This window comes from Neltuma alba, unplaced genomic scaffold (assembly GCF_004799145.2).
Source record: "Neltuma alba isolate B1F8T4 unplaced genomic scaffold, ASM479914v2 tig00010489_pilon, whole genome shotgun sequence".
NCBI lineage: Eukaryota > Viridiplantae > Streptophyta > Magnoliopsida > Fabales > Fabaceae > Neltuma > Neltuma alba.
In genome coordinates this window covers 158,613-171,047 of record NW_021635373.1, presented here as the reverse complement: position 1 = coordinate 171,047, position 12,435 = coordinate 158,613, and positions in this window count along the sequence as shown.

Sequence of the window (12,435 nt, the reverse complement as noted above, 5' to 3'; positions counted from 1 at the left end):
GTGTTTTCTTTTTGGCTTTTTAATATCTTTTTTTTCACTTATTATGAGTTTTTTTTATTAATTAATATACTCACTCTTTTGAAATAGAAAAAAATTAGAGAAAATGACCTACAAATAATAATATTTATCAAAAAGAATCACAAAAATTATAATTATTTAGAAGGTCAAATACTAACATATAATTTTAAAATTACTAAATTACTCTTAACAAAAACCTCCTAAATTAACTCCTGTGGTAAAAAAAAAAAACTCCAGTTTTATAATTTTTTTTTAAGAAAAAAAACTACCTATCATTCTTATGATCATATATACATTTTGTTAATTCAACTATTTTTACACTCCAAATTGGTATTCATATTATCAATACATCATTTAATTATTAATATCAGTATTTATCCATTTATTCATGTATCATTTAGTTTCTTTGCCTCATTTGTGTTATTAACACTAATGTCAATTAAATTCTCTTCACTATTTGGCTAAATATAATTAAATTCTCTTCATTAAAACAAAAAATTAAACTTATTTCATATCTAATTAGAATTACTTATGTAAACTCAAGTGATAAAAACATGTTATATAAATGGTGTCAAGAATTGAAGCATCATAATATTTTTATACAAATTGATGTGATCTTAGTATCAGTATAAATTCTATAACATTTCAAATCATGTACAAATTATTGTGGATCTTATGAGGTTATTAAAAATGCATAATTTATAAATAAATGGTGTAATTTGTTACAATTTTATATTTATGTGTATTATAAGATTCATCCCTCAAAATAATTTAACAAAAACCATCTAATACACATGGTATATCAATATAAATATAAGAGCAATTAAGGAAGATGAAAGAAATTATGTGGGAAAATTTCACTTAAGCCCTTATATAAAGATTTAATATCGAAATGCGCCCATAAAATTTGGAAATGCCATTGCAGCCCTATGGGGGCAAATTGAGATTAAATCCTAGAGGAAAAAACCAAAATAACCCTGGTGAGAGAGAAACAAGGAAAGCAATAGATGAGAGAAAGAGGCAATTAGCTTGCGAAACAGAACTTAGGTCTTTCCAAACTCAAGCTCTAGTGCCTCACTATTAACAGTGTTCTTAGAACCTACTCACTAGCATTCTCCTAACTTGGTTATCATTGGCATTCTTCCTCTTAGTCATCACTAGTTTAGCGGAGAAAGTTGTTAAATTTGAGAGACCTAAAGATAAATATTGAATTTCAATAGCTAAAGTTGATTGCTCCAATGTCGTTCTTGCTCTTGATCACCCGTTTTTTTAGATTTAGGAAGGTGATGAGAGAGGGGCTATGTGGGTATTGTTTAAGTTTGGAGTTTTATTTTTTAATTTGATTTTGTTCACTTTTTTCAGTTGGTCGTTGATATATGTTGGTAATTTGATTTTGTTCACCTTTTTCTGTTGCTTTCACTAACCAAGCATTTCAAGCTACTTACCCATTTATTTAAATACCTATTTTTACACACTATTTACCCATTACAAACCACAAGTGCTCAACAAGTGAGATGAAGAATATGACAATTTCTAAAAGAAAACTTTAAATTTTACCTCACACATCTAGAAACTTTAGATTTTACCACACACACCCAACAATCCCAATTTATTGTATAGCACCTCACCTTACAGCCACAGATGGAGCCAGACCATGTCAAATAGAACCAATTTATGTGGTATTAGGCTTAGGAAACCATACTTTTAAAAATCACTTTTGTGGGTTACTATTTATTTGGTAACTCTAAAATTTTGGCTAACTTTAAAAATTCATAACTAATTTTAGAAAAATTAAAATAATGTGGTTTTAAGTTCTACTTGAAGCTCTTTTATTTTTGGGAAAAATAGTCACCAATCCACTACCCATTGCATTCAGGCTCTATTTTGCTTTCAAAAAGCACTATTTATTTGATCAATTTTTTTAGCTTTTTAATATAACTTTAAGAATTCATAACTTTTCCTACAAAATTCCAAATTAGGTGATCTACCACTTCACTTGAAGCTGGGGATGTGAACTTTAAGGGCACTAAATTTTTACAGACAGATTCTATCATTTGGTTAGAAAAGTCATGGCCTCAAGAACTAGGTTTTTCAAATATCTTCATCCTTTTTATTGCTTTAACTTGAAAAATCTAATTCCCTAGCTTCCATTTTAACATGAACCATTCATATCATCATACATTATGCATCATAAAACCTCCGAAGAGGTGGGAGCAACACTCCATACAAGCACACATGAAGTATACATAACATTACATAATTCTAATCAAAATTCATAATTACATAACATGAAAAGGTTCATAATTGCATGACAATTCATGCATGCTTCCTTTAGACCTCCACATTCTTTTCTTTCTCTCTTGATAAGTCAACCCCTAGTTGTGTTAATTATACATAAAAATGGGGTGAGATTTTCAAAAGATCTCAGTAGCGAAGAACCATAATTGTAATGTTAACAATGTGAGATTAATTCATAGTATATGCAAGTAATATCTTCATGCTGTTATGTATAACATAATGCCATGGAAAGAGAGCATACGATTATACTATTAAACAACTCAACTCTATAAAGTGCCAAGGCATAATCATACATAACTTAACGATATCATGGCATAGTACACATAGCAAAAAAACAACAAATCAATTGAATACTAAAATTATAAGTTCTTGCTATCTCCTATCAAGTTTTGGTCGTTGATTCCCTTTCCTTGTTCTTGAGCCTCTTCTTGCCCAAATTCAATTGCTATAAATTACACAACAATGGCATTCTAAGTCAACTCAAACAATTTTATCAAACACTTAACTTAAAATCCTAACCCTTTATCTTTGATTTTAGGATTTTTGCATTATCTTTCTTAACATAATTCTCATATGCTTTTCCCACATGATTTTTCATATAACATTCATATTTGAACTTAGTTTTATCAACATCTAATTCCTTCCCATTGATAGTTACTTGGTCGAAACATAGGGCTTAGAATTCAAAATTTTTATTTTTATTTTTATTTTTAATATTTCCAAACATATTTTCTCCACATAATCCTATACAATTTTATCTTTTAAACTCATTGAAAACATCAAACTAACATGAATAAACTCTAACCCCATGATCCTAGTTTGGCTGAATGGTATGCATAAATGTCGCAGATCGGAATTCTTCTATAAACCAAGTTAAATACCATTTTCCAATTATTGTCTATCCTCTAATCCATATACAATCTTTTAATCATTCAAATCTCATTATGTGACATTTTGGGCAACAAGATTTCCCTAGGATTTTAGACATTTTCAACTATCTAAATCAACTCCAAATCATGTACTAATCAAGGTAATGAAATCCTTAATGAATACTTTACTTACCTTAAAGGATTACTTGATAATGCTTGGTCTTTTTCCTTCCTTCTTCCTCTTCCTTTTTTCCTTCTCTCTTGGATGAATTTCTCCTCCCCCCTTGCTCTTCAAATTGGCCAAAAATGTTGGCCTTATGGGAGTAGAGAGATATTTATAGAGTAGCTTTGAAAATTTGCCCTTGAAGTTACCATTTACCATAACCCTAACACTGGTCTTAGTTAGGCCTAATCCCTCATGATTTTTCCATGTAATTTGCTAAGCGTCTTGAACATATTTTTCCTTTTTAAGATGATGCCACACTACATGTCACCTAATCACAAATGTGGTAAAACAAAAATTTTTAATTAAATAATTTCATTCTTTCAAGCTTATCCTTAACAAATTGTACTATTCCATCCCTATGCTCTTCTTCCATTTTGGTGCCAAGATATGCAGAATAATTGAGAAAAATTTTGTCTCACTAAGCTTTAGGTTATCTCATCATATAATTTTACTGTATCGATTAAACTTTCTTCTAGATCCTGTCAAATTTAGTACTTTTAAAAATTTCTTTTTCTATACTAATAACTTTCTCTTAATGAGGAGGAGTTCACCAATTTTTCTTAGGCCAAAATTTGACCTATAAGTCCTATTCAATTTTTTTCCAAAATCAGTTTTTTACTGACATAATTTGGCTTTGAATATTCTAAAGTTAACCTTTACATTTTTAGAGATTGGGAATAATTTTGTAATCTGTAATAACCTCTCAACTAATTTTTCTCATTTTTATATGAATTATTGAGGCCTCTATATAATGAAAATAATTCATTGTGTCCAATTTCCCTTAACTAGCCAAAAATACTAATAATTACAGAAAATTTTAAAATAAATTATTTTAATTCTATTTTTACCTTTTAGGCCTCAAATATTGTTCTATACTCTTTATTCTTTTTTCATGAATTTCTGAGAATTTTTAGAAATTTTCGGCATAGTTTTTGATATTACCCTTCTTTAACCAGAACTTTTCAAAATGACAGTCTGGTCCCTCTTTGGATTTTATTTCAAAAGTTGTTCCATCTCTGTCTCTACTATACTGTCTGGCCCTCGGCCAGTCTTAAGTTCCTCATTTCCTTGGTTATAATTATCAAGATATGATATATTGTGTCACACCTCTCTTTATAATTCATTATACGTCAATTGGAAACAATATAAGTCGTTTAGTAACATTTTCGGATGAAAAATTTAAAATTCAAGATTTTACTGTTCGTCCTATTTGTACACTATTCATCCGAAAATAGGTCAACTTTGAAAATTCATAATTAAATCTAGAAAAGTCAAAACAAAGTGGTTCCAATTTTCAAGAGAAGCTTGCTAAGAGTTCTATGGAGGAAAAATATTCATTAGGTCCAATTCTATCCATAATAATTCTAGAAAATTCGTCAAAGTGTATTGTTCATTTGGTAAATTTTTAAATTTTCAGTATTTTTGCCCAACTTTGGAAGGGCATAACTCTTAACACACAATTCCAAATTTAATGAATTACCACTTTTTTTAAAGCTAAAAATGAGATCTATTTGCCTGTGGAATTTCAAGTCCAAACTCTAATAATTGCTCATTATTTTCTAGGCCACAAGTTTGGCACATTTTAGGGAGTTTCTATCCCCTAATTATCCCTTTCTTGATTTATTTTCTTTTTTCCCTTCAATCACATTCTTCCCACAATACATCAAGCATAATTCCAACATTGGAACATGATTAACAATATAATTTACATCAAAATGACATCCATAACTTATTACAAAATCCATGTAAAGTTCATTATACATTGCAAAGTTTCCAACATGGCACAACATCTACAAAACCCATTCATTCTAAGCCCAAATCCTTCTCTTGATTCATGTTTGGTCCACTTCCTAATTAGTGCATAAAATAACATAGGAGGAATGAGATTTCAAAGAAATCTCAGTAGCATATGAATTATAATTATCATGTAAATCAATGCAAGTTTAATTGTGACATGTTCATGCAATCCAAACCATTCCCAACTCATAAGAATGCATACCATATATCATGTAGGGAGAGGAACATCATATTATCCACATTGACATACCACAAAGCATTTGGCCAAAGCATAACTAATGTCAATCAAACACTCAACGTCACCACAAAGTTCCTCCAATCCAAGCAACAACAATCACAACAAACAAGCAAGATAAACACTCAAATTATAATTCAAAACTACCTTTGTAAAGCTTGTCCACTTAATTCCTCGAAGGAGCAATGCTTCTCCTTAATTCCTCCTCTCAAAGCCTATTAAACCAAGCATAATCATAGGCCATATTAATCATAAAACAACTTAATTTCAATACTTAAACATTAACTCAACAATTTTCCCCTTTTACTTTGATTTTTAACAAATTGATTCCTTCTTTAGAATCAACCACCTCATAACTCAATCCTACACAATTTTTCATGAGAAATTCAATGGTGCAATCAGATTTTTGAAAATCACACTCCTTCCCCGTGAACCTGGTTTGGCCGAATAGGGGGTCCTTAATTTTTCAAACATTCTATTTTTGATTCCAATGATTTTAAATACTTCCCAACATCATATCCCTACACAAAAACTTGTTTTAAAGCCATTAGAATTATCAAATCAAGCAAAATCAATCAGCTCCTGCATGCACAATGCTTGCTGAAAATCTCCCCTTAAACTCTAACCTTGATTTCATCCAAAAACCAATCCATACATCACATAATCTTGCTTATTCCACTTAATTATTAAGAATTCTATCCTTTCCTAAGCATCACACATCCAACCAAAATTTTGGCAGAATTTCCAGCATTAAAATCTTAATCCAATCAATATAAAACCTAGGGATATTGATGCTTAGACATACCTTAGTGTTTCCTTGAAGCAAGTTGGATGATTCCTTGCCAAAAACACCTTAGAACTTTCGTCCAAGGGTGTTGGATAAATAGTGACAGAGTCTCCCCTTCTTTTTCCCAATTTTCCAACATTTTTCATGTATTTTTAAGGGGTATATATAGAAAAATGTGGTCTGCCCTTCCTCCTCCTTGTTTGGCCGAATTGGACACCTCATGGGGGCTATGTGGTAGTCATCAAGTGTCCAAAATATTCATATCACTCCAAGTGGCCATAAACTAGCTTTTTCCACACAAATATCTCTTAATTTTTGCATTTTTCTTTAATTAATTGAAGCCTCCAGATTCTGCACAAAATTGGGCCTTTAATTGGGTCCATTGTGGGCCCCACAAATGATTTGGGCTGGCCTAAAAAGATGGCCTACAAACCAAATCACTATATTAAACCAATTAGAAACTTTATCCGTTACTATTCACCAGTAACCTTCCACAATTTTTACAAGCTCCAAAAATTTATTTCTCTCCATGATAATTCACCTTTTAATATGAGATATTATTTGAAAATTTTCAGAATTTTTCACCACCTCTAGGTATTTATTTTGAATTTTCTTTGATTAGGCCTCTATTAGTGTCACTACGGGAAAATAAATTCTCTAAAATTAATTCATGAGTTTCCAAGGGCTAAAACCAATTTTATAAATTCAAATAAACATATAGATGAATTGTTCATCAATCTTCCAAATTTATTGAGGCACCTAACTAATTTAAACAATTATTTTCCTTCATTTCCCCAATAATTTCCCGAAAAATCTCTATTTATGGAAATTCCGTAATAATTCATTTTCACCGAAATCCCACCTTTTGGGCCTCAGCCAAGTTTTCAAAACCTCTACTCTACACTTTTCCCATTTTTGGGGGATTTTCTGGTATTTTTCTCAAATTTTTCCGTTTTGCCATTCCTAGACTGATAATTATGAAAATGTCAGTCCAGACCTTTTCGGGGTTTCACATCAAAAGTTGTTTTATCTCCCTGTCTAGTTTCTACATTAACTCTCATTCCAATTTTTGATCCTTTATTGCTAGATGAAAATTTTTGGAATGTGACAATTCCTCCCCCCTTAAATAAATTTCATCCTTGAAATTTAAAACATACTTTAATTAAACAATTTTGGGCATCTGGCCTTCATGTCATCCTCCTTTTCTCACGTAGCCTCCTCTTGAGTTAGATCCCTCTAAATGACTTTGATCATCAGAATAGTCTTATTCCGCAGCTACTTAATCTGCCGATCTATCAGTTTCACCGGTTTCACCTCAAAAGTGAGGTTATCTTGCAGCTCTATATCTTCGTATTTCAAAACATGTGAGGGATCCGGCTGATACTACTTCAACTTAGAAACATGGAAGACGTCATGAATTTGGCTCAGATTAGGGGGTAGGGCCAATCTATAAGCTATCGGGCTAACTCTTGATAAGATTTGGAACGGTCCAATAAACTTCGATGTCAGTTGCCGGGCTTTGATCGATCTTCCACACCCGTAGTTGGAGAAACTTTCAGGAAAACATGATCTCCAACTTCAAACTCTAGAGGCCTTCTCCCTACATCGGCATAATTCTTCTGTCTACTTTGCACTGAGTAGCCTCTATCGGATCATCTTTATCTGTTGTGAGGTTTGCTCTACCAAGTCTGGACCAAATGTCTTCCTTTCTCCCAATTCAGTCCAACACAACGGGGATCTACATTTCCTCCCGTACAACACTTCATAAGGGGCCATTTGGATACTGGAATGGTAATTGTTATTATAAGTGAACTTTGCTAGTGGCAAGTACTCATCCTAGCCCCCTGTGAAATCTAGGACACAGGCTCTCAACATATCCTCTAACGTTTGAATAATATGTTCCGTTTGCCTGTTGGTTTGAGGATGATAAGCTGTACTGAAACTCAGCTTAGTGTCCATGGCTTCTTGTAATGCTCTCTAAAACTTAGAGAGAAATCTTTGGTCCCTTTCAGAAATAATCGTTTCGGGTACTCTGTGCAAGCTCACAATTTCTCAGATATATATTCGTGCCAATTTCTCTGGTTGATACTCTTTCTTAATGGCCAAGAAATGAGGTGACTTCGTCAGGCGATCTATAATCACCCATATCGTGTTGTAACATGATGATGTACAAGGTAATTCCATTACAAAATCCATGGAAATGCTTTCCTATTTCCATTCTAGAATACTCAGGGGTTGTAAGGATCCTGGTGGCTTTTGGTGTTCTGTCTTTACCTTCTGATAAGTGAGGCACCTTGACATGTAATTCATCACATCTTTCTTCATACCAGCCCACCAAAACGATTCCTTCAGATCCCGATAAATCTTGGTCATGCCTAGATGTATGGTGTACCGACTCTTGTGTGCCTCCTCCAGAATTTGCCCCTTAATCTCCGAGTTCAGGGGAATATAAGTCCTTCCCTTATATCTTAGGATCCCTTTTTGGGTTATCTTGAAGTCACTTGTCTTATTTCTCAGCATTTTGGCTTTCAACATGTTGGCTAGTTGGTCTCTCTGTTGGGCCTTCTTGATCTGTTGAATGATTTGCACTTCCACTTTTGTAATACTAATCTGGCCTGCCATTAACTATATTTGGCCGGTGAGATTCTAATCTCAGATGTTCTCAATTAACTCTTGTTCTTTCATCCTCAACAATGCCACCTACATTGTTTTCCAACTCAACACATCTGCTACCACATTCGCTTTTCCAGAATGGTATTTCATTTGATAATCGTAATCCTTGAGCAATTCCATCCATCTCCTTTGTCTCATGTTGAGTTCTTTCTGGTATTGCAGGTACTTGAGGCTCTTATGATCATAATACAATTCAATAGTTGCCCCATACAGGTAATGCCTCTAGATCTTTAAGGCATAAACAATCGCTGCCAGCTCAAGATCGTGAGTGGGATAGTTCTCCTCATGAGTCTTTAACTATCGTTAGGCATAAGCGACCACTCGACCCTGCTGCATCAGCACACATCCCAATCCTTGCTTACTCGTATCTGTATACACTACGTATGGCAATATAGGATTAGGGATTATCAGCACAGGAGTTGAGGTCAACTTCTACTTCAACTCATGGAAGCTCACCTCATACTTTGCATCCCAATTGAATGGCTGATTCTTCTGAGTGAGCTTAGTTAGCGGTAGGGCAATTCATGAAAAATCTCATATAAACCTCCTATAGTATCCTGCTAGACCCAAAAAGCTTCTCACCTCATTTACTATCTTGGGTCGTTCCCAATTCAACACAGCCTCTATCTTACTTGGGTCCATGGCCACTCCATCTCGGGTTATCACATGGCCCATGAATTTCACTTCATTTAGCCAAAATTCACATTTACTCAACTTGGCATACAGTTGCTTTCCCGTAACGTGCCCAATACGATTTGCAGATGCTGTTCGTGTTCCTCTGGTGACTTGGAATACACCAAGATGTCATCCATGAATACCACTACGAATTGGTCAAAGTATGGCCGGAAGATCCTATTCATGTAATCCATGAATATAGCAGGTGCGTTCGTCAATCCAGATGGCATCACTAGGAATTCTTAATGCCCATACCTAGCTCGAAAGGCAGTCTTTGGAACATCTTCTGCCTTGATTCTCAATTGGTGATACCTTGATCTCAAATCGATCTTTGAGAATACAGTGGCTTCTGCCAACTGATCTAATAGATCGTCAATTCTCAGTAAGGGGTACTTATTCTTAATCATCACCTTGTTTAGCTCACAGTAGTCTATACACAACCTCAAACTACCGTCTTTCTTCTTCACAAACAACATTGGTGCACCCTATGGTGATACACTGGGGCCTATGAACCTTTTTCTAATAGCTCTTCTAATTGCTTTTTAATTCTACCATTTCGTTTGGCGCTATCCGATATGGAGCTTTTGAGATTGGATTTGTTCCAGGCACCAGGTCATAACAAACTCAATTTCTCTTTTTGGAAGTAGTTTGCTGATTTCCGTTGGGAACACTTCAGGGAATTCCCGGACTATCAGGATATCCACAATCCCTTCCTCTGTCTCTACCTTCACCGAGAAAAATATCACGTATCCCTGGCAACCGTGCCTCAATCGTTTACCCGCTCGAGCCGTTGAAATCATATTCAACTTTACTTCTACCATTGGGGTTAACTCTCGGGTAGGAAGGATCAATGTTTTGTTTTTACAATCAAGGAGAACATTTTAGGAGGACAACCAGTTCAAACCAAGGATAACATCAATATCACAGAAAGGCATGCATATAAGGTCTACCGTAGTGTAACAATGGGAATACCGGACAATGCAGTTTAAACAAACAGTAGAACTTAAAATTTTCGTTCCCGTGGGAGTGGAAACACACAAATCATACAGCAATGTGTCAATAGCAAGACCTAAGCGCCTAGCGCAATCATATGATATAAACGAATAGTTGGCACCCGAGTCAAACAAAGCATCCACAAGGTAGCCATTCACAGTAACCGTACCTTGGATCATCTCAGGCGACTTACAAGCCTCTTCCTGACTGAGGGCGAACACCCTGCCCTGTGCCTAAGGTCTTCCCATGCTATTTGCACCTTGCGGGCACTAATGTCCGGGTCGTCCACACCTGAAGCACACTCTTTGACCTATCGTGCACGGCCTGTCTCCGTGATTGCAGCCACAGCGTTCGCATTCCCTTCCTTGGTGAACATTCTCTGCTCCCCGGCAGATCTTCTCTGTGCCTTCTCATTAAGCTCCTCACCTTAACTTCCTGTTCCAGTTAAATCTCCTTTTCTTCCAGCTACCACCAAAAGAAGTGCCTTCTTGACCCGCTCTTGCCCCTGGCTTCTCGGCTCATAGGGTTACTCTAGCCAACTTAGCATGATTCTGGCTATTCTCAGTGATACGGCAGACTTCCACTGCCTTATTAAAAACTTCTAACTGCCTCGGGGCCACCTTCTCTCTCAACTCAGGCTTCAGCCTCCTGATCATTTTCTCCGTAAACCAGCATTCGTCATTCATGTGTCGGAGATAAGTGGAGTATCTAGACGACTTCATATACCTCACTAGGTTCAGTTGCCACTTGTCTTACAGTGAGGAACTCTGCTTCTTTCTTGTCCCTCACGGATCAGGGAAAGTATTTCAAGAAAAATTAGTCTTTGAACACCTCCTAGTTGATCGGGGTGTTGTTGGCCTGAAGGACCAGCTCAGTGTTCTTCCACCACCTATCTGCCTCCCCTTCCAGTTTATATATTGCCATCTGAGCTTTTCTCTCAGACAGACATTCCAGGATGTTGAAGATCTTTTCTAGTCGGTTTATCCAATCCTCAGCTACTTGAACATTAAAAGTTCCCTCAAAAGTTTGAGGGTTGTGTTTTGTAAACTTCACAATCCACTGCTGCAGCGTATCAGGTTCTGGAGCAGGTTAGGGTCTCACAGGAGCAGGTTTCTGTGGTTGCTGTGGTGGTATGGGCTGGCTTGTCCTGACTATTCCCTGCCTAGGTTGCTGTAATCGTGCTAGTGCTGCTACTACTGTTGTAGCTATAGTAGCATCCCTCTCTTGTTCCTACCTAACTTGTGTGGCTTTATCTCAGCCATATTCTTTTGCTGTTCCTCTAATCTTTCCATTATCTACACAATCGGATCAACAGGGGGTCTTGACGACTCTCCCCTTGTACCAGGTCTCCTTCCTCTTGATCCTCGTCTTCCTCTTACCATTTGGTTATTTTCGTCTCAGCTACAAGAGGAATAGAATCATTAATTTACATAAATACTACTTGTATTACTTTTTCAGTATATAAACACGGCACAGTTAACAAAAGTAAGGTCACAAACCACCACAGACAATATAATATACAGTCATCCTATAATCATGGCACAGAAGCAGAAAAAGGAAAAGTAGTAACAATAAAGAGCTCTAGGTCATTTAGCAGCTGATGGAAGGTACGGGACACAGAGCATCCATAAATCCTTTGGATCTCCTCCTGAAAAACTTGGGTTCTGGGTAAAATCTCCATCAGTGCTCGACTCTAAAGAGCATCATCAGTATTTGGATTCTCCTTAATGACTTCATTGTACAGTAGTCTCACATAAAGGAGAAAATCCAAATAAGTGATACCATACTAATTCTGGGTCTGGTCTATATGCCTTCCCAGTTCTCATAGCTCCCTTAGGGTGCTATCATAGTCTTTAAACTCTTT